Source organism: Anomalospiza imberbis, chromosome 1, assembly GCF_031753505.1.
Source record: "Anomalospiza imberbis isolate Cuckoo-Finch-1a 21T00152 chromosome 1, ASM3175350v1, whole genome shotgun sequence".
In the NCBI taxonomy this organism is placed as follows: Eukaryota; Metazoa; Chordata; class Aves; order Passeriformes; family Viduidae; genus Anomalospiza; species Anomalospiza imberbis.
In genome coordinates, this window is record NC_089681.1 from 68,071,232 (window position 1) to 68,093,726 (window position 22,495).

At 38.2% G+C, this 22,495-nt stretch overlaps 1 long non-coding RNA gene across 1 annotated transcript; it reads left to right on the top strand.

Moving 5' to 3' along the window:
- Nucleotides 1-15,764: 15,764 nt before the first annotated feature.
- On the top strand, nucleotides 15,765-19,962 carry LOC137479690 (uncharacterized). Its single transcript, XR_011002445.1, has 4 exons — nucleotides 15,765-16,418; nucleotides 16,758-16,826; nucleotides 18,525-18,728; nucleotides 19,893-19,962. It is a non-coding gene; the product is annotated as an uncharacterized lncRNA (long non-coding RNA).
- The last annotated feature ends 2,533 nt before the right edge of the window (nucleotides 19,963-22,495 follow it).

Sequence of the window (22,495 nt, forward strand, 5' to 3'; positions counted from 1 at the left end):
ATGGCTGTTCTCACGTGTTCTCACTCCTCTCTTCACTCTCTGGAATTACAACTACCCAACAACTTTATTTTTCTTCTTAAATATGTTATCACAGAGGTATTACCACAATTTCTCATTGTCCCAGCCTTGGCCAGTGGCACATCCATCTTTGGAGCCAGCAGGGATTGGCTCTGCTGGACATGGAAGAAGCTTCTAGCAGTTTGGAGCCAGGTCTGTACCTTCGCCCATTAAAAAAAAAAAAAAAAAAAAAGAAAAGAAAAAAAAAAAAAGAAAAAAAAAAACTGAGGCCATGCAAAACCAATAAAAACATAGATAAAATTGGCCAACAAAATCAAAAGTTAAGGGAGAAATGTATGGCAGAGCTATAATCAGTATGAATACCTAAGCTTTAATTATGATTGCACCACTGCATAGCAGAGACACTAATGGTAGCTTTCACATTTCTTGAGCTGCCACATCAAGTTCTCCTTTGCTTGCTTATCTGTGTGTACACAGTCTCTCAGTATGACAGTGATTAACATAAGGTAATGCTTTTAGCTCCAGTGAAACTCATGCGGCTTATCATGAGGGCCTGTCTATATACAGCTTCCTGAAAGACCTGTCTTTCCATTCTTCCAAGTACCCACTGACTTTCATTTCTTTTTTTTTTTTTTTTTTTTTTTTTTGTACTGCATCCACAGATTGTCACCTCACTCAGTTATTGATCTCTCCTGTGCTACGAATTCACTCAACATTGCCATCCCTGCCTTAAAATGATTTCCATGGGGGAATCTTGAATCTATTGCTTTGAACTTAATTGACTTTTAAATTGAATTGAAGGAAGGAATAAAGTTCCATTTCTATTCTGTCTGTTTTGGTTCTTCTGAGCTAAAAGGAGAAAGATAACTTCTGTCATCAAAAAAAAGCAGGCATGATGCTGAATGCACACAGATTATGTTTTCAAGTGTGTAGGTTATATTTTAGAATTTCCTCATCCTAATAATGCTCTATCCCTACATGTTCAAAAGCACAATTTCTATAGGAAATTTGGTAGTTTATTTGTTCAATTTTCAGCTATTGCTTTGTAATTCTGTTGAGAAGGTCATGCCATATGTCTGAGTATGCAGCATGAATAATTCCCTTCTTGGACACAGTGGGGTTTCTTGGTACACATGCCTTCTACCTTTTTCTAGGCTTTCCTTAAGGTAAAAGTCCAAGCACTGCAAAGAACTTTTACCTTTGGGACACAGCAGGAAGCTTTCCAGTCTGTGTTTGTCTGTTAATTTCTGTCAAAAATCTTCCTGTTTTTCTTAGCTTTTCATTCCTTGAATTTTCAAAGAACAGTTTGTACTTTATGCACAGATACTGTGCCTGCTAACATGACAGACAAGTATTCTAAGTGACTGTCCAATCAGCTGAGGTAACAATGATATACTCTGCCAATAAAAGGAAGTACAAATTTAAGAACCTCGCTGTAAGCTGCAAGGTTATTAGGCATGTCCAGCCCGATTGTACAAAGCACTATCTGGTGATCTTTTCCGCAGTCCTTCAAGTCAAAGAATTTTCTTTTAATAAAAAGAACTGCAAACATCTAATCTGTTTTCCAAATTATGCCTCTTATTTTTGTGGAGAAGACAGAGAGGGTTGGTGTTGTTCATCCAGGAGAAGACTCTGGGGAGATCTTACAGCACCCTCCAGTACCTGAAGAGGGCCTACAGGAGGGCTGGAGAGGGACTTTTCAAAAAGGTCTGTAGTGACAGGAACAGGGGCAATGGGTTCAAACTAAAAGAGGGTAGATTTAGATATTAGGAAGAAATTCTTCACTGTGAGAAATGTGAGGCACTGGAACAGGTTTCTAGCCAGAGAAATTGTGAATGTCCAATCCCTGGAAATGTTCAAGGCCAGTTTGGACAGGGCTTTGAGTGGCCTGGTGTAGTGGAAGGTGTCTCTGTCAGTGGCAGGGGAATTGGGACTAGAGGATCCTTAAGGTTTCTTTCAATCCAAACCATTCCATGATTAGCACAATTCAGCTCTGGCAAGTAATTATGGTGACAAAATTGTATGCAAATAGTGACTGCTTTATTGGGAGGCTAAAACAATTCATTCTTTCTGCATTTCTTTCCACTGCCTTTAGCACTTCTGTGAAAGAGATACCTGAAAAAGCATATTCTGGACTGGATGTGGAAGTGGCAGTAGCTTCTGCAGCAATGGGAATCTTGTACCATAATTCATGGAAGCACCTGTTGGTGGTCATATTTATTGATCTGCCTTGTTAGAGTATAAGTCTGAGATTTTCAATCTTTTATTTGCGGTACATGGAAATCTATAGGATATGTTCAAAGCTGTCTTTGTATTAAATTTGCAGAATTAAATTCCACAACTGTCATGGGAAATATTTAGAGGTCCATAAACTGAAATGATTGAAAATAATTTCTTCACAAATACAGCCTCATTATATTTACAGAATCAGAGAATAGTTTGAGTTTGAAGGGACCCAGAAGGAACACTGAGCCCAGCTCTTAAATGAATGGCCCATATAGTGTTCAAACCCATGACCTTGGCATTATTAACACCAGGTTCTCACCAACTGAGCTAATCTCAGATTACTAGCCTGTCATATTTTGAGTAGACATCATTCTGACTGATCCACAGCTTTTGTACTGACAGAAAATCATAGAATTATGGAATCATTTAGTTTGAAAAATACCCTCTGTGGGAGACGGCCATAGGGAAGACAGGGCTGGGATGCCTTGGGAAAGTGCTCAAACAAAAACCGAACAAAAGTTTTAAGATCCCTCTTTTTAAATGAAACTTTCCCTAGTATTAAGGTTGCTTTAACTTGGATATAAAACTCTCATTGGGCTGGGGATAAATGATTGCCCTTGTTCCCCAACCAGCCAAGAATCCCCCCCATGAGGCAAAAGGATTAACTTAAGATAAATGTGTTCATGTGTGGTGCCCTCCACCGGGCACCTGGCAGCCCATGCTGCAAGTACTCACCAATCTGAAGCACATGAATGAAAAGAAGAAACCTCGGTGGGGGCTGGTGGGCTCCTGACAGTCCTCTGGATCCTGGAAGCTTCCTCCCAAAGCTGCAGTCTTCACTCAGAATTCCAAAGAGGTGCCGACAGGCCAGAAGAAACAGTCCTCACAAACTGAAGGAAAACGCTCCTCCTGGGAGCTGATCCCAAACGGCACTTGATTTCCCGAAGGTCTCGGGTCATGGATCCGATGACCTTCAGGAGATGCTCTCTGGGACTGGACAACTGCCCAGGGTCCCTGTTCCGGGTGCCAGCTGCGGGTGGCCTTAGATAGCTTCCCTGGGCAGGTGTTGTCAGGGTGCCTGTGGCACTGAGAGCATCTCTGCTTCGGCCTGCATTGGTAACTCCCCAGCCCACCTTACACCCGAGCCCAGACGGTGTAATAAGTCTCACCAGAATGACGAGAGGGCTCTTGGTAAAATCCAGCAGGGTTTATTAAGGAGAAATCCAAGGGTCCAGGCAGGGTAGGAGTGGGTAAAATCCAAGGAGGCAGGGTAGAAGCAGGAACACAACTTCTGCTGAAGGGAACCAGTGGCAAAGAGCCAGGACCACGGGAGGGGTTAGGGTATATCACTGAGGGGAGGTGGAAAGGGTCAGGATACAATTCATCTAATGGGGAGAGGAGTCAGGGCAGGAGCTGGAGTAGGGTGACTTGAACTGTACCCATGCGGAAGCGAGGAGGGAGTGATTTTCCAGGAAGGACCAATGGGGCAACAGATGATACAGTATTTTCTAGAACCGGGGAGTGAACGACTGGTGACTGAAAACCACCCCTTTGCCTGAAAAAGCGAGGAATCATGGGAAGTTGCACCAGCCTCTATGTGAAATGATGGTGCTTTCCCAAGGCATCCCGGCCCCGTCTTCCCCATGGCCATCTCCCACAACCCTCAAGATGATCAAGCTGAATCATAAACCCAGCTCTGCTGAGTCCATCACTAAATGATAGCATGAAGCACCATACTTCTCCAGTGACACTGACTCACAAGATTTTTTAGGACAAATTTACATCTAAGGATTTGTGTGGTGGTGATGTTTGCTGCAAATACACACCACAGTACAATTAAGAGATCTGTAGGAATTTCTCTTCTTATTATAATCTACCCTGCCTATCCCATTTCTTAATTATTTAGTATTCAGACTTCTCCCATGTTCCTCTGTACTCCTGCCTCCAAGATCATTTCTTTGCTTCAGGAAACTCAGTAGGCTCATTAGATGTGTACGCACTATTTACTTGCATCCTCAGTAAGTGCCTGGGTGTTGTGTTGTGTTTTTATGTTCATAAGGGTTGGATTGAGATAGTTATTTTATTAATGTTAATTAGGTTAGAATGGTATTTTCCTTGTACTCCCCCATTTCTTTCCCTCACAATTGGTTCAATCCAAGTTGTTTACCCCAAAAGTTCGCACCACTTGGCTTCCCAGCTAACTGTCAATTTCTTCACTCCTCCCTGCTCTTCCTGGTTTGGTTCTGTCACTCAGACTTTGTCAACACCCCTCCTGCTGTCAATCCTGTAACCACCCCCAGTTTCTTCTAGAAGTGTCTGTATCAATCACCCCAGCTTAGCTTGTCTATTTGTCCCCTGATTTTGTACCCACCCCTGTCACACTGTATTGGTTATCATGATTTATGTACTCCCCTTATGGTCTACCCCTATTGGACAAGACAGGTTTACACCCTTGTCTGCCCACTCCATATTTTAGTTGCTGTAACCCTTGATTTTATTGACACTCGTCCCTGCTTCCACCCAGAGAGGACCCTTTTTCCCTTCTTCGCCTAGGGGAATAAAGACTCTTTGGGCATGCATACAACTGTCTGTTCCTTTGTCTCTTTGTCTCCTCCCAGCGTGTTCCGGCTGTCTAAGCTGCGCAACCCATGCCACAGCACTCAGCACTACCAGGGTGGCAGGAGCTATACCCCTGGAGTGCTCACTCTCATGGTGGCCACCCGGCCTTATACGAGCAGCACTAGCCAGCACATCTCATCCACTCTTGGCTGTGGCAGGTAGCCACTGCACCTGGGAAGCCAAAATAAGATTGATGAGAACTGAAAAAGGTGATGAAGAGGACTTAGGGTTGAATTTAAGCATTGTGATACAAAATTGAACAAGTCTCTGATTGTTCATGGTCCAAAAACCTCTTTAGTTTCTTCAAATCTTATCCCTTATTATGGCATCTAAAACTCTGAAGAAGAATATAGTAAACAGCAACTCATACCTTTTTTGCCAGATCTTTTCCTGCCCTTCAACATGTCTCTCTCCCCATGCCCATCCTCCATCTTAATACATGGGGAACAAGGCCCATGTATTAAGCTCTTTGATGGTCTTGTGAGGTGCCAGAGTTTCTCTAGGAGGTAGCTGCTGACTCCAGCGTTTAAAAGTACTAAGACTGTGGGAAAAGAAAAACAAAACAAAAAACAAACAAACAAACAACAGAGCATTTCTTGCTCTTCCTTGTCCTATTTCTCAGACTTGTTGCAGAAGGATGGTTTCTATCTGAGCTATTACTGCCTCTGGGATTTTTTGTTTTCCAGTCATAGCTCTGGAACTGCTGATGAACCAAAATCTTCTTAGCTGCTCCCAGTAATGCAATCTGTTGTTTGGATCTAAAATTATTTTAATTGTCTAATTAGCATTTAATCACCTAAACTTTGGTCTTGTGTTCTGGGTTTTGATGAGTTGCGTGTATTCAGTTTTGCTGTCACTTTCCTTCTGGTCTTTATTTCCCCTTCATGTAGGCTGAGAAACTGTTTGAAATGTGCTTAAAACTTCTGTTTCCTTTTAAGACCATTTTGGTATCTTCAGCTACTAACTGAATTTAAAAATTCTGTAATAATCTTTTTGAACAATTCAAAATCAAATCTTAACAGCAGAAAGTCAGTGATCACTGCATTAGCAATGTGATATTAGTAGTTTGGTCTTAGCAGCTTGGTTATAGTTGAAGATAAAAGAAAGGCAAAGACTGGAAAGAAGTATCTTTCCAAAGCAAATCAACAAGAACTAACAGTCTTTGTCTGTAGGAGGTTGCCTGAGGAAGGGTAGCTTGCCATACAGTACATTTTTCATTTATATGGTGTAGCCTAATAGTAACATATTCAGGATACATCCCATTGTGATAAAATTTATTCACATGCTGTGTCTTGCTTGTGGTCAACTAAATATCAGGGAAAGAAAGACATCACAAACTCAAACAAATGGTGTTCATTGAAATAATGTATTTTAGGTTTTTTGGGTTTTTTACTGCTCTTGTTCCACATTATATATCAGAGCAGAAATCAAACTGGTGGGACACGGCAGTCTCCTCACCAATAAATTGTGCAGAGATGACTGTATGGAAAAGTCAGGCTGTGTCTGAAGCCCATGCTGGTGTGGGGAATCCCTGTCCTTTACCTCAGATAACATGCTTAAAGGCCTAGATCACTATGCCTTCTCCATTATGTCCCTGAGTCTCACAGGACTTCCAGCCACTCAGATAGAAAGGGCTGCAAAAGCTATCTCCTGCCTGAGCTGAGGAGGGATGGTGCTGCTTGTAATCTTCTACCAACTAACACTAATGCTGCCTGCAGATGCAGTCTGGTCCTCTGCTGTTTTAAAATTAGAAAAAAAAATATTTACAGTGATGTACTTGTTTTTAGACTAAAATTGCACAGAGAAGGAAGCTCACCTTAGAACAGTTCTGCTCTTGCCAGGAGACAGTAACAACAGTTGAGAGCTGAGACCACAGTCTATTCCTTCCTCCCTCTCTCCCTTTCTCCCATCCTCCTCCTTTTTCTCTCACCCTCTGTCCTACTTTTGTCTGGTCTGGAACTGCAGAGGGAGTACATTACTGTCGGAACCCAGAATGTCCCTTGGACACTCTTGGATGTTCTGGGCCCAGGTCAGAAGCATTTGAGACCCTGGCATGCAGCCACAGACCCCTGTGGTTTTGAACCTGATCCATGGAACAATTTACCAACCTTGCAGGAAGAACAAGAAATCACAAAAGTTTAGATATTATAGTAGAAGTAGTCACAAAGTGAAAGGAAGAATTTTTGAGTGCTGTACAGGGGGGTTTTAGGCCTTGTACAGAGGGGTCTGAGTTTTGTATATGGGGGTCAGAAGTTCTAAGATGGAGGCATTTGGGTGTGCCCTGTCCTCTTTCTTTCTCCTTCCTAACCTCCATGTTCTTGGTGATGTTGGCATTCACAGATTGGTTTAGAGTAGAAAGTCACTGTTCAATATAGGTGATGGGCTTTGGGGAAAAACTATAAATATCTAATACGCAATGTATGATATAAAAGAGGGCACCAGCCCCCTGGGTGTCGGAGTGTGCCTTTGTCTGACTGCTGAACGGACCACAGCAGTTCAGGGAGAAATCTTTTAGATAACATACAATAAAGTACCTTGAGACTGGACAACTGAAGACTACTGAGTCTTTCTTTGGAAGCTCGGGTTGGAGGAGAGACTTTTCCACCTTTCCGGGCCACCCCAACCAGGGGGTGAGGCCCAACAACAACAGACCCCGCACATTACCAGCTTCAAGACCAGCTTGCTCATTGCACATTGAATTTGGACACTATCATATGTATGTTGCCATGACAATTCTTTGACATAAGAGGTATGTGCTATTATAAAAAAGGTAACTCTAAGTCTCTAAGAGCATTCATTTTCAGTTGAGTCTATTGAGATATACTGAAAACTGTCTTTAAATGCTTGAGGACACTGTTATTTCACTTCTTGTAATAGCAATTGCAGTTTGTAATCATTATTTCAGAAGAATAAATCACTTGTTATGCAGTATAACTGGCAATTGTACATCTACTTTACCATAAACTAGCACTTTAAAAAATCTAGAAGAAAGATATTATTGACAGTTGCTGGGCAAATTAGTATTGAATTCAAAGAACTGATGAAAGCTAGAAAAGAATGATAAAACATATTTACTAAATGTGGATTAGAAGGGTAGTCAGTAAACGTTATGACTATCAAACCTGATAAGATTTTCTTTGGAACAGACTCGGTAGCACTGGAGTGAATAAATTGAAGTAAAAAGAGCAACTTTTAATTAGAATAAGAGAAAAATATTTGATTCCTCAATGTTTAGCTGTTAATGCTGCCATGCCTGTTTGTATATTCTAGGGGATTCCCTTTGCCCACTTTGTAAAGTGTAATTCTGAAAGGCTGGAAAAATAAAAAATCTAATATGTCTTGGAGTCCAGAATATGTACCAAATTCTATTGCTTATAATGACTTTAGAAAGATGGGATATCAGAATGTATGAATCCAAGTTTTCAAAGCAGTAGATGAAAAAGAAGAGATTGATGCATTGCACCATCCTTTATGGACATCTGTATGCAAACCTAGAGTTGCTACATAGAATAATATTTGGTGTCAAAATGGTGGCAGGAAGAAAAGTATTACTGTGATTTTAGAGCTGATTGTAGACTGAGAAAGTTCTTTTAATGTAAACAAAAGTATTAAAATGATTTTTTCATTAGATTTAGTTTTAACACAGAAACTTGATCTTAACATTGGGAGCTTATTTGTCTCTCATAGATTTGGAGCTCAATAACAAGATAAATTTTGTACGATTTTCAAATTTTATTATACATTATTAAAGATAAACTTTTTTTTTCTTTTAATACTGGTGAAGATTTCCCTTGCAAGACCCTTCACAAGCTTCTGCATTTTTTTCAGTTAGGCTGCTGCCTAAAGTTACCTGTGTCAGAGCAGAATTCAAGTGCTGTCTCTGGCTTTGTATCTCTACCCATCCCTTTAATCTGTATCTCCACAGTGTTGCCTCTTTCCCAGTACTAGAAATGTTGTGATGTGAACACTTAAATCCTTTGACTAATACTAGATCCAAAAGTCTCAGTATCAGATTGGCAGTTCAGATTTGGTTTATGTCAGCATTTATGTAATGGTTTATGTCTGGGTTTGGTATATGAATTGAAATGTAGACTTTACAAAGGTTGGAAATTCAGCCACCATTTTGGAGCTGGGAGAGAAGAAGAAATGAAATAATAGAAAGTCTATAGTTATATTTCTGCTGAGAAAGAATATCGTGCTTGACCACTTTTGGGTCATGAAGACTTCTCAAGCTCTTCTGGTTCTATCTACTTCTCATTTTTTCCTCCAAGTTTTTCAGACTCTTCTGAAAAGAGATTTTCTCTTTTTTTTTTTATGTATGAAGCTGGTCCTGTGGTTAACTAATGACAATCTTTCCTTTTGAGTCCAGTTTGAGTTCCTTGAGTATTTGTATTCTGATATAATTATTTGATGTCTTTGCCCTGTGCTTGGGAAAAGTTAAGTTCATCAGATCTCTGAAAAGCAGCAAGAGGAAACTGGTTTTACTCCTCTTGTTGCCTTTTTGCTTCTTCTGCTAAGTGCTGATTAGATATACTCAAATACAGACAGATTTTAACTGAAATTCCAATAGTCTTTGCACCTAGATGTATTTATAAACATATTTATGCCACTTCCCTCTTACTTTAGTAAAAGAAACTTATAAAGAACAGAGTAATAACACTAGAATTAAAAAACAAACAAAAAAACAAACAAACAAAAAACCAAAACAAAAAACCCCCAAAAAACCCATGGAAAAAAACCCAACAGAATATCTAAACCTTATATAGTTTAAAAGCATTTAGTGTGCAGTGTAGATTGGAAAGGAAAAGGAAAGTAATGTGTAAAACTTAGCAATACAGTCAAATGTCAATGCACAAGCTGGATAAAGAGAACAGTCCCATGAGTATACTTACAAGTAAATTAAAATAAGAACATTGTGCAGTTTTATCCAAAATTGTTATTTTAGTTGTCTAAGATCTGCGCAAATTGCAATGGAAGGTAATACTGCTCCAAATTATTTCATCTTTCATTCAGAATGTGCTGTTAATTATAGGAGCACCTGTTAGACTGTACTCACTTATTGTCAGCATTTCAAATAAACATCCTCAATTGAAATGAATTCTTTCATGGCTGAAATCTACAGACTAATTGCAGTTTTAGTGTGCTTTTGACAGAAGTATTTTGGCTATTACTGTTTGCTGAAACAAAATGTACACTTTCTGCAAACTAATTACATTCAGGGTCAGAAGGACCCCTTAGATCATACAGTCCAGTACTGTGGCCTCTCACCCAGGTATTCCTATGTCTAACCTGTAACTGCTGGTTGTATCTCCTGGGAAATATTTTAAAAGGCATAAGAAATTCATTCAGGGGAAATTCTAGAGATTGCTCAGAAATAAAAAACTAATTAATTAATTTTAAAAGTTAGTCTTGCTTCTGATCTGAATGTGCCTGGGTTTAGCCATTAAATCTTGCAGTTTACTTGCTTCCATGCTTGTAGACTCTGTACTTATCAACACTCCTTTTGCAGTTGTTTGCTTTTCTGGATTCAAACACAATAAGTTTCTATGCAGATTTCTAGATACGAATCATCATTTCAATTTTTATACCCACCCCAGGCACATGCCATCTTTTAAGTTTGCTCACGTTATTCTTGTAAGCTGTAGGTCATATCTTGAGACAGTATCACAGTAATGATCCACCTTAGTGACTCTCAGAATAACGACAAAATCTCTGTGAGCAATAACCAGGGGAAATGGTATTTGTGGGTTTGTGTCCTCCTCAATACTTACAGCTGCAGGGAATGATGAGGGAATAAGCAGGACCAACCAGCAGACTTATCTCTGAGCCTGGTGTCCACTAGCAGCATTTTGGGTTTTTTGGTCATGGATTGGTCTACACAAAACTGGACCTGTTGGTGACAGATGGGAAATAAAGGAACTTTCGGCAGGAGTTAGCAGGGCACATTGAAAAACTTTAAACTAGATTTGAAGAGAGAAAGGGAAAAAAGCCCAAAGTCTCTAGAGATAAGTCTGGGCATGCCAAAGTCTGAGGTATGATTTTTTAGCCAGGTCCTTTTGGTCTGAGGTCTCTTTGTCATCTCAGTGGATGAGAGGAGGGGAAGGGGAAGGAGATTCGTGTGGCAGGAAAGACAAGGTATATTGATGTGTTAGAAACTATGGTTGTGCCTGAGAATGGTGGAAGTTTGTTATAGACCACCCAATGAGGATGAAAAGGCAGATGAAGTCTTTGTCCTTAGGCAGGACTTCAATGCCCAGATGTCTGCTGGAAATGCAATGCAGGCTGTCCAGGGAAGTGGTTGAGCCACTGTTCCCTGTATTTAAAAGACATGCAGTTGTGGCACCTAAAGACATGATTTAATGGTGCACTTGGAAATGCTGGATTAAAATTTGGACTCAATAATCTTAAGGGTCTTTTCGAACCTAAATAATTCTATGTAGTTTTATGCATTATCCACTGCAACACTTTCTGAAAGAACTCCTCCTTGTTGAACAACTATATAAACAACTTTCTTCCTTCTGTCCCGCATTCCCTTTTCATGCATCAAAGATTGTAATTTTGAAAATTATACAAAGATTTTGGAAGCTATTTAATCTTTAGTTATCAAAAAATAATACTAATTCATTACTGTTTTTATGGTGTGAATGCATCAACTGAGCTCTTCTAACTGACATGTTTTTTTAAATACTGTACCATTAATCCCTAGCAATCCCTGGTTTTCTGTGGTGTGTCTACTACATTAATAAAGTAAACATGACATAGTATAGGAATGTATTTTCAGAAAAACTCTTTAAAAAGGAGATCGCTATTGTACAGTGCTGAAGAGTCCATAGATGATGCAAAATGTTGTGAAAAATTAAATTTCTCATCTATGCTTTGTGTCATATTATTTTAAAATAATACAGTGTGAAATAGTATGATAAAATGTATTATGCAAATGTTATTGTACTTCCGTGAAGCAAAGTATTTTTTTGAGAATAAGGGCTAATTTTAATATAATTGTAATTTTCAATGTCTTATAAAACTTTTTTTGAAAACAACAGATTATTGTCCAATATTAGATTGATTTTGTTTGGTACCATAATTAAAGCTTGTGTCCCATCTATGTGTTTTGCTGCTGGGAAAATCACTGGTCTTCAAATAAATATGTTGTTTTTTTTTTCTTCCCTGATTCTATTTGTGAATGGATTGTCACAGCAATACACCTTTTTCTTCACTTATTTTTTCAAAGATTAATTTGCAAGGAATCATGCATGACATGCATAACAAGACAGAACAGCTAAATGAGAAAAGTGGGATTTTTTTGTTGTTATTGTCTATTTAGTTTTGTCAGGGCCCTGGTTCTGGCCAGGACAGCATTAATTTTTTACGGTAGCCAAGACGGGGCATGGCAGGACCCAGAGGTTATTCTGTACCACCTCACATGATTTTCTGGGGAAGGGGGAAAAGGCTCCCTTCTGGGTGATGTAATTTGGCAAAGGGAGTGGTCGGGTATTGCTGAGTGTGAGCAATCATGGGTGAATCACACACCTCTTTTCCTGTACACTGTCCTCAGTTTCATTGCTGTTATTGTCCATTGTCTTTATGCTAGAACATATCCATCATGATCTTACATCTTAATTTTCATCTTCCTTTGCTATTTTTTTCTAACAGATAATCACATACATTTTTATATAGAGTATATAAGTTCTTGTTTTGTTTTATTTTCTCTTTTTGAGGGTTATGGCTGCTTCTCTAACGCAGTTAGGGAGCACTTTTGGTACCCAAGATTCCCCTGTGAAATGCAATTTTCTAGTCATCTTTAAGGTTAGAGGCATATTCCTTCCATATAGAGTGAGGTCCTTAAGTAACTCAGTTTAGCCTAGTTTTTCTCTTTTGAACAGTCTCTTTCTAGTATGTAACCTATTAACAATTTGAGTGCTGGTTCCATATGTGGTTCTACCCTCTATCTTGGTTGTATGTCATTAACCTCATTGCCACAGTACTGCACTTGACTCTGTGTCAGTGGCTTGTCTGCTATAGCCTCTAGGTTCTTTTCTGAATTACAAATTTCCAAGAAACAATCAGTTCTCCCGTTTATAAGTGTAGCCTGATTTCCTCATTTGCAGATGAATAACTAATGGTTTATGTTGTAGCAGTGATTAAATAGATAACAATGTCATCAGTCTTGCAGTGTCATTGGTCTTGCTAAACCTCCCCACATTTGATTCCATTTTGAAAAAACTGTAATTTTAATAGTTATTCATCACCAGTTCTTAAAGGATCAAATAAAGAAAGAGTTCATCTGTCTACAAGATGGCGTATAGACACAAAGAGGCGCTTTTCCCCAAAGAGCTTACCCTTAATGGACTATTATTTTAAGATATTTATGATGATTCAATGGCCATTAATAGTAAGTATATTAGTCTGATTTACAAAGATTACTGATATACTAATGCATTTATTTTCCTCATATTTAGACTGTATCACTTATCATCAAATTAAAAAAGCATCTCCTAAACAAAGGGTATCACTCTTTGTGTCTCTGATGCATTAAGAAGACCCCCCCAAATCCTATATTGTCCTCATGTTCCTAAATAAGAAAGATCTGTTTGCATATATACACACAGTTTATGTATTATCTATATGCTATGTTTTCTTGCTTAGTATAAGTTCAAAAGTACAGTGCTGAATTTTGTAGATTATTTAACATTTTTGTCACCTTACCAGAAAGCTGAAAAAAGTGCTGATAATATAATTTCCATCTTAGACATTATGCAGATCAGTATTTTCATAATTCCTATATCTAACAGAAGAGGGAGAAGTTCATTATAGTTAAATTGCCATAAAATATCTAAATTATTATTGTCTGTGATAATAGATATGTAAAAGAATGTGTGCTGAAATAAAAGGTTTTTAAAATCAATGTGGCTTTTTGCACTGAACTGACAAATTGAAAGGGTTTTCAGTTTGAGGGTGACTTTCACCTGTGCCCAGGACACTTACAGTGCCTGAGACTTAACTTCACAGAATCACAGAATATACTCAATTGGAAAGGACCTAAAGGATCATCAAGTCCAACTACAGCCCTTGCACAGCACCATCTCCAAGAGTCACACCATGTGCCTGAAAGTACTGTCCAAAACCTTCTTGAACTCTTTTAGGCTTGGTGCTGTGACCATTTCTCTGGTGAGCCTCTTCCAGTGTTCAGCCACCCTCTGGGTAAAGCCTCTTTCTCCTAGTATCTGACACAAACCTCCCCTAACACTTCAGGACATTCCCTTGGGTCCTGTCCTTGTCACCACAGAGTCTGTCCCTCCTCTTACCCTCATGAGGATGTTGAAGACTGTGATGAGGTCTCCCCTCAGTCTCTTCCTCTCAGGCTGAACACACCAATTGACCTCAGCTTCTCCTAATACAGTTTCCCTTCAAGGCCTTTCACCATCTTTGTGCCTTCCTTTGGACACTTTCCAATAGTTTAATGTCTTTCTCATATTGTGGTAGCCAAAAATGCACACAGGATTCAAGGTGAGGCCATCTCAGTGCAGAGCAGAGCAGGACAATCCCCTCCCTTGCCCGGCTGGTGATGCTGTGCCTGATGCACCCCAGGACACATCTGGCTCTCCTGGCTGCCAGGGCACTACTGACTCATGGTCAACTTGCCATCAACCAGGACCCCCAGGTCCTTTTCCACAGTGCTACTTTTGAGCATCTCCTTCTCCCATCTGTGCACATGCCCAGGGTTGCCCCATCCCATGTGTAGAATCGTACTTTTCCCTTGTTCAACTTTATATAGTTAGTGATTGCCCAGCCCTCTAATTTGTCAGGGTCTCTCTGCAGGGCCTCCCTACCTTCATGGGAGTCAACAGCCCCTCCCAGCATTGTACTGTCTGCAAACTTGATGAATAGCCCTTCCAGTCCTGTGTCCAAGTTTTTTATGAAGATGTTGAAGAGCACAGGGCCTAAGATGGAGGCCTACTGAACTGCAGTAGTGAGAGGTCACCAGTCTGATGTCACCCCATGTCACTATAAACCTTTGAGCCCTACCTGTGAGCCAGTTGCTCACCCTTCACATGATGTGTTTATCCAACTGTGAGCTTGACATTTTTCCAGACAGACTCTGTGAAAGACACTAGTAAAAGCTTTAATGAAATCCAAAAGAGATCACATCAGCTGGCTTCTCTTGATCAGCCAAGTGGGTTACCTTGTCATAAAAACAAATTAGGTTTGATAAGCAGGACTTTCCTCTCATGAAGACTGTGACCAATTACTACATTGACTTTCAGATATTTTTCAATATTTCCCAGAATAAACTGCTTTGCCATAACTTTACCAGCCACCAAAGTGAGAATAACAGGCCTGTAGTTTTCAGGATCCTCCTTCTTGCTATTTCTGCAGTTTCCAAAGCCATTCTCAGCTGATATTGACTATTCTGAAAACCAGAAAGATTGAAGAAAAAAAAGAAATAGTCTTTCTACAATGCCTCTCTTTTCAGTCAACCTTGTCTTGTCTGAATATGTAAATATATGGGGGAAGATGGATCCTGTGTTATTGCAGAAAGGAACTTAGAGCAGTATCTGGGTCAAAATATGTCTAGTGTTTCAAGGCACTAATGCACATATGTATTTAAACAGAATCTGTAGCTCAGTGTTGTAAGAGATGAGTGAAAATATTAAAATGTATTATATAGTAATGAAACCAGAAACACATTACTCTGCATAAATTCTTCGTAATACTGCAGTATATTTTTCCACAAGCTGAATTGTAGTATTAAGGTGTACTTAAATAGAAAATCATCGTTTCTAAATATGGAAGATTTCTCATTCTTTTAAATATGAATTGAAATACTGACCTGTTATGGTGCTGGGAAATGGTTTAAGGAGCTATGCTATAAAAGAATAGAATACCTACATTTTAAGTTAGATACTCTGTTGCTGGTAATTCTTAAAACATGATGAGCATTTAGGACAGCACTTACAGTGTTTATTTTCAGTGTTCATTAATTTCAAAAGATTGACTTGTACAAATAAGGATGCATTTTTTTTTTAAATCAATGAAAATAAGTAACTTTTTTCCAATCTGTGGATCAGTGATAGTCTGGAAGCTGATCGTGGTGGTCTGTGAAGCATGTGTATATTTAAAAATTTTACTGAAGATTGTGGTTTATACATATTGATAGTTGCAATTGCAGTTCCATATACAGAGCTTTAAGCATAAAAAGAATCAAGATTAACCAGTAACATGACTACAAACCCTTTAATTGTGAACAAACTGCATATACCAAAAACAGTAGTAATCAGCAATTTTCTCGACTAGTAGGATTTATATAACCTCAATTTTCTGTGTTGCCATTAAAACACATAAGTATGATGTGCAATGGTAGCTGTAAATCACAGCAAAATACATGTTGATGACTTTCTTTCCTTAAATTTCTGTTAATTACTTCTATGAGAAATTTCAAATGGTAATGACATACTGCTGAGGCAGAAGGATGTAAAACTATTTCTCATTCCAGAGAGGATAATGGCAAAGTATCTAAAGGTCAAGAAGAGTGCTGGCTGTATTAATATAAAAAGGTAGCTATAATTTAAGCTATTACCCAAGCGTTGTCCAAGTGATGAGAGAATATTCCACTTTGAACAAGGCACAATCTATAGGTCTTCAAAGCATTGATACAATCATAAAAGTTCAGGTTTAGAAAGGGCCGCCAGGAGGTAATGTAGTTCTTAACTCTACTCTGAAAAAAACCTGTTGGCTTGGAAACCCTCTGCAGAGATGTCAATCTTATCCATTCTTAAAATAGATCAAAAGAAAAGCATAATAATATTCTATTATTGCTAGATACTGTGTATAGAGGGTAGTAATTGGAATATCATATTGTTGCTTAGCCTGCTGCTTCTTCCTGTATCTCACAGGAAAAAGACAAGAGGTGCCTACAAGGGCACTATGTTACAGACAGTAATAATCTGAAAAGGAAATGCAAGGTAAGAACTAAATAAGTCTGTCCTAATCTAAGCAAGTTTCTACTTTTATGAGTAAGAAAAGCCTGGGGAGTAGGGCCAGGGACTCTGTGTTAAATTATTATTTCATCATACTTTGGTATTTGATCAATTCCCAAATATTTTGCTCTGTTTCTTATATAAAGACTAATTTTCTTTCCTACTCAGAATCTCTTTCATAGTATTTCCCTAGTTTTCATCCCATTCCAGGCTTACTTCAGAAAAAATTCAGTCAAATGTTACTGGGATTTTGTTCTTTATAAAGCAAATGAAATATGAATAAGTTAGTGGAGACAGTTTTCAGGGTAATCCAGAATTTGAGTTGTTATTTGACCAATCATGTATAGACCATAGTGAACTTTTTTATTCATATTTATGTTTTAATAATTGATGTCTCAAAAAATTAGGTTTTCTTTCATACCAGCTGAAGTGAAATCCAGTAAATCCATTATATTCCAAACTTCATAGTCTGTATATTGTGTCTTCACGTTTTGTCATAATGTGCCAACACTCATATTGCAAAACCAAGACCAACTCAGAAAGTCTCCTTCTGATCCCAAAATTTATGATAAAGTCCCATTGCCTATCAAGGTGAAGAAAGGGGTCAAGATTCTTAAAGATGGTAAATACTGATTTTCTCATTGAGGAGTTCAGTAGATGAATAAACTCCATAGTACTACTTAGACTTAAAAAGGATGAAACTCTTCTAAATAATTGCGAAACTTTAAATATACCTTTAATGTGTTTGTTTTTTACAAGAATAGTTTGTTTTCGTAATATATTATTATTTTCCCAAGAAATGATTCCTTTAAGGGGAGTGATTAGTTGCCCTCTTTCTAGGGTGTGAAATCTAAAGTATATAAACTGAATCATAACATTTCTCCCAAAGAGATACGCTCTTTCCCTGGTGGCTCATTTAGAAATAATTAATGTACTGTAATATCATTGTATTTCAAATAATAATTGAAAGGATTTATAATAGAGTATATGATTTTTAAACAGTTTCTGCTTTATAGCTTTTTCTTACTTATAGGCAATCAACCAAGCTTTAGTTATTATATTAACAAAAACAAGTAAAAGAACAAAGATGTATTTATTGACACTTAAAGATGTGTTAATTTCTTTTAGTGCTAAAAAAAAAAAAAAAAACCCAAAAAACCCAGAAAACAAAACAAAACGAAACAAAAACCCAAACAAACAAAAAAAAAAAAAAAAACCAAACCAGAAAACCACCCAAAACAAACCAGAAAACCAACAAGAAAACAGAAAAAAAACTCAGAAAAGTATGTTTCCTTTTGGAACAGATTGATAAAACAGAAACTAGTCAAATCACTGTTACAGAGCATGATCAAGGGCATCTAACCAGGCATTTTAGAAGGGAATATGTGCCTTTTCTATTATGAGAAGTATGAGTTCATGCTCTGCTAACTTCCCAAAGAGTTGAAATTCCTCCCACTTCAAATCTACAGTGTAACCGGAAAGCCATACCTCTGTTAATCTTCCTTAGACAGGTAATACTATTTATATTTAATTACCATCTTGATTTTCAAGTTTAGTATTCACATTATTCCACCATTTCTTAGCTTTCCTTTTGAATTATAATAGTATGAATGTCAGTAGATTCAGGAGTTGACATTTTCCTAGGCTTTTTAAAATACGTGATCTTTCTCATATCTTCTTCAGGACGGGGACAGATGGCTTCAGAGATTCCCCTGGACCGGAGTCAACATGTTGTGAATAGCACTGTGACCTCATTAAGACTTACTCCTCTTCCTAAAGGCACTGATCTCAATGAGACAACTGATGTGTTTGAAATCAAGCAGGTGGACAAGCAGTAAACTCTTATACCAGGTCACAATGCTGAAACCCAGGAGAATGCAGAACCAGGTTTGTATTCTTGTTTTATTTCAAGAAAGAAAAGAATCAATCATCTCTACAGATTAATAACTGTAAAAAGAACCATTCCACTATTGGTTCCCTGTGTTTCTGTGTATGGGGTACCTTCATCATTACCATGTTATATACTAATAAATCATGGAAATTACTTATTCCTAGGATGTATACAGCTTTGTGAACTCATTTTAGAGTAACAGTTAACAAAAAAAAAAAAAAAATCTTGGTGCTATTTGTTTGGAATGGCTGCTGAATGCTTGGGAGGCTTTTATAACCGTGAAATTTACAATGATACTCACTAGGGAGGGTTTATGAAAGGTGATAATGTAAGATAATTTTTATACAGGGAAATACTGAAAGAAGTTTCTAAAAGAAGTTTCTAAAAGAAACAGACCGAAATATGTAATTCTCTTAAGCAATAATAAATTGCCCATATAGAATTAATGATCTCCTGACATTTCTTTCAAAAGACTTGAAAAGAACTAATTAATGTAGCACATTTCAAGCTAAGCAAATTGCAGTGATAAATGGGATTACTGGAAGCTATAAATGCAATTCGTAACTGAAGGAAAAGTGCAAAACATCACTCAGAACATTAAGGAATGCAATTAAGCAAAACATTTGGAAGTACTTAATTACATCTGCAGAGGATAGTTAAGTGAAATCTGGTGCCTTGCATTAGTAGCAATGTCAAACCTTCAGAAGATTGCTTAAGCAAAAGTAGACCATTTGTTGTCAAGATAATATCTGATTTGACATGCAAGAAAAATATTTCTTCATTGATAAATTATACAAATATCTGAAAAAATAAGCAGGTTCCTAGCAATGGCAAATTTTGAATTACAGGCAGAAAAGTCAGGTAGTTATTATGTGTACGCTTTCCTGTTGATCCAAATGTCTTTTGGTATAATTAATGTAATAACAAAGTAAAAAAAATTGAAAGAAAATGGGGTGGACTGTAAATCAGCTAGGGCTTAATTCAGCAAATTGCAAAACTATATGGCTGTAATTAAGCAAAGCCCTGACAAACTTATGTGCTTTCATCGATTTTACATCCCTTGTTATAACATTCTTCACTAAAGTTTGAACTTGGGAAATAGATCTAATAGATGAAACTCCTAAAGACAGGTCTTAAATCATGCACTCTCTCTTTCATAGAAAGGTAAAAGCTGTCTTTGTAAAGGCACCAGAAAGTGAACAAGCCTCAGGGGTGGCTGGCATGGAATGGTGTCGCATCTCAGGTGGGTTTAGTTAGGGGTTTTAATAAATGTTAGTTAGATTAGTTCTATGTACCCCTATTTTCCCCTTAAAATGGTTTGCTCCAAGCTGTCTGCTATATGAGCTTTCACTTGTCAATCTTGTAACCACTCCCTTCTTCCCCTCGGAAAGTTCTGTATCAATCACCCCACCTCTGTAATCCCATCTGTCCAAGAACGCTGTACACACCCCTGTTATGTTCCCATAGGATGCCGTGGCCCACGTCACTCGCCTGTTGTCCGTCCCCATTGGGTGAGGGGGGCTTCCGCCCCTGTCAGCCCACCCCTATTTAATCCCCTGTTCTCTGCGCCCCAGGGCCATTTTGCTCATGCAGGCTCAGGAACAGTTGCATTGTCAACCGCTGCAGCCATGCGTGAATAAAAAGTTCTCAGCCACGTGGGCAGACTTTGCCATTCTCTCTGGCTTTTTATCTCGCGTGGGCAGACCCACGCGGAGGCTCAGCCATAGAGCTCCGCAAACACGTGGTGGTCCCGGTCTCTGCTGAGGGCAGCGTGCTAGCTGGGCACCCCCAGCTGCCCAGGACCGGGGCAAAGAAAAACCAAAGGCCACAGAATGGCTTATATTCATGTTGTCAGGGACAAGCCTCCCCTGGAGAAGAAAGACTGTGTTGAGTGTACATATCAACCCAGAGAGGTCTGGTGGTTTTACATCTCTGCTGCTTGAAAGGAGAAGGCATTGAGGAAATCCATCAGTTTAACCCCATTCATGTTTCCTCCTTATGAAGATCTCTCTACACAGGAGCTCAGGAATTGAGACATCTGAAGGACAAAGCAAGTGCACTATGTACATAGATTCTCCTTGCTTGCCTTCACTTTATTCCTAGAGAATAGGCTATAGTATCTTGTTTCCTGCTCCACTTTTCCTCTTCTTGACCTGTTTTCTGGCAGCTGTTAAGATTTCAGCAATGAGATGATTCTAGCTGAATACTGGTGCTTAAAAATGCAATGACTGAGTTATTGCCAGACACCTACAGAATCCCAAGTCTAGACACACTGCTGAATAACTGGATTGTCAAATACAAGAGCCAAAAAATTTGTGTTCTGTTCCTTCAACTTTCTAAAATAATAAAGTTTCACTTAAAAATTATGCACATTTGAAACTTATTTGATGCTTTTTGAATATCAAATATTTCTGTCTGTGTAGTCTATAGCTGTCTTTTTTTTACTAAGGATATGGTGGAATATCACTGAATGACAAATAAAAATCACTAATAAGGTGTTTTGTTCCCTTTCCTTGCGACTCAAGAATTCATCTCCAGTTGTTTTTATTGCCTGAACAAGCAAGTTGAGCAGTTGCCAGTGAGTGTTTTAATATTCCCAGAATTCCCAGTGCAAAATTGTTTTAATATATTTTGGTGTATGTCTAAGATAACTGCTTTTATGGGTCTAGTCTATTGATCACATGGATAACATTACCATTTTTAGTACTGTTGTTATGAGAAAGCACTGCTGAATAAGCAATGAAGTCTTTTAATGTAATATATTATTGGTTTTATTTAATTTTATTTTTTTTCATGGACATTGTTGTGACCTATATTCATTCTGCATTTTATACGCTGCAGCAAATTCTACAATTAAATAAGGAAAAGGGAAATTAATTGAAAAATAAGAATTTCTCAGAAGTACAGCTGATGAAATAGGACTGTAAAACTAAAGAGTATATTAAAAGACCAGTAAGTATTATGGGAAAAAATATCAAAGATTACATGAATAGAGGAAATTTTTAAGTTGTGAATATTAATGTTTGATTAAAAAAATACTGCAGTACTGGTTATAGTAGGTCTTTTGGGCTAGGTTGGACGGAAAATGTGATTTTGTACTGAAATCTCCTCTGCCTAAATTATATTAAGTTGAAACATTCTTCCTGCCACAAACATGTTTACTGGGTTAATTGCAACATTCCTCAATTTTTTTGAAAGGTCAGAGATTTAGAAAGCAGTAAAGACAAAGGCTTTAAAAATTGTAATCTGTTTACTATCTGGACTTCCAGATCTCAGGAGCTCTATCCTAGGATCAGTCTTAGAAAAAAAGGAGAGTAATCTATCCCTTTTCCCACCTTTTCTTTTTTGAAAATCTACTTATGAATTCTATACATGAGTGATATTTCCTGTTTTCTAGAACATACTTCTTCAGGTATTACTTGTAGATTGCATAAAAAGCTGCGCATGCAAAGGTTTGGCCACTTCCAGGGATGTTTAGCTGAAGAAAGGAGTAAGAGCTCAAAGTATGTGGTGGGCAAAATCAAAGTACTTCAATTGTATTGAGATGATGAAAATAAGACAAATGGCTGCACCTTTAGAAACTTGAAAAAGTTTTAAAAGTATTGCAAATCCTCAGATTTTTTGACACATTAAAAAACATGTACCTAATTTTGAAGGGGATTCTGGATGTAGTGCATGGGCTCAAACTCAGGATTATTGTTTGTAAAGTAGCACTAGTTAGTGTGAGTGACCATGACAAGGACCGAGACGAGCAGGGAATCTG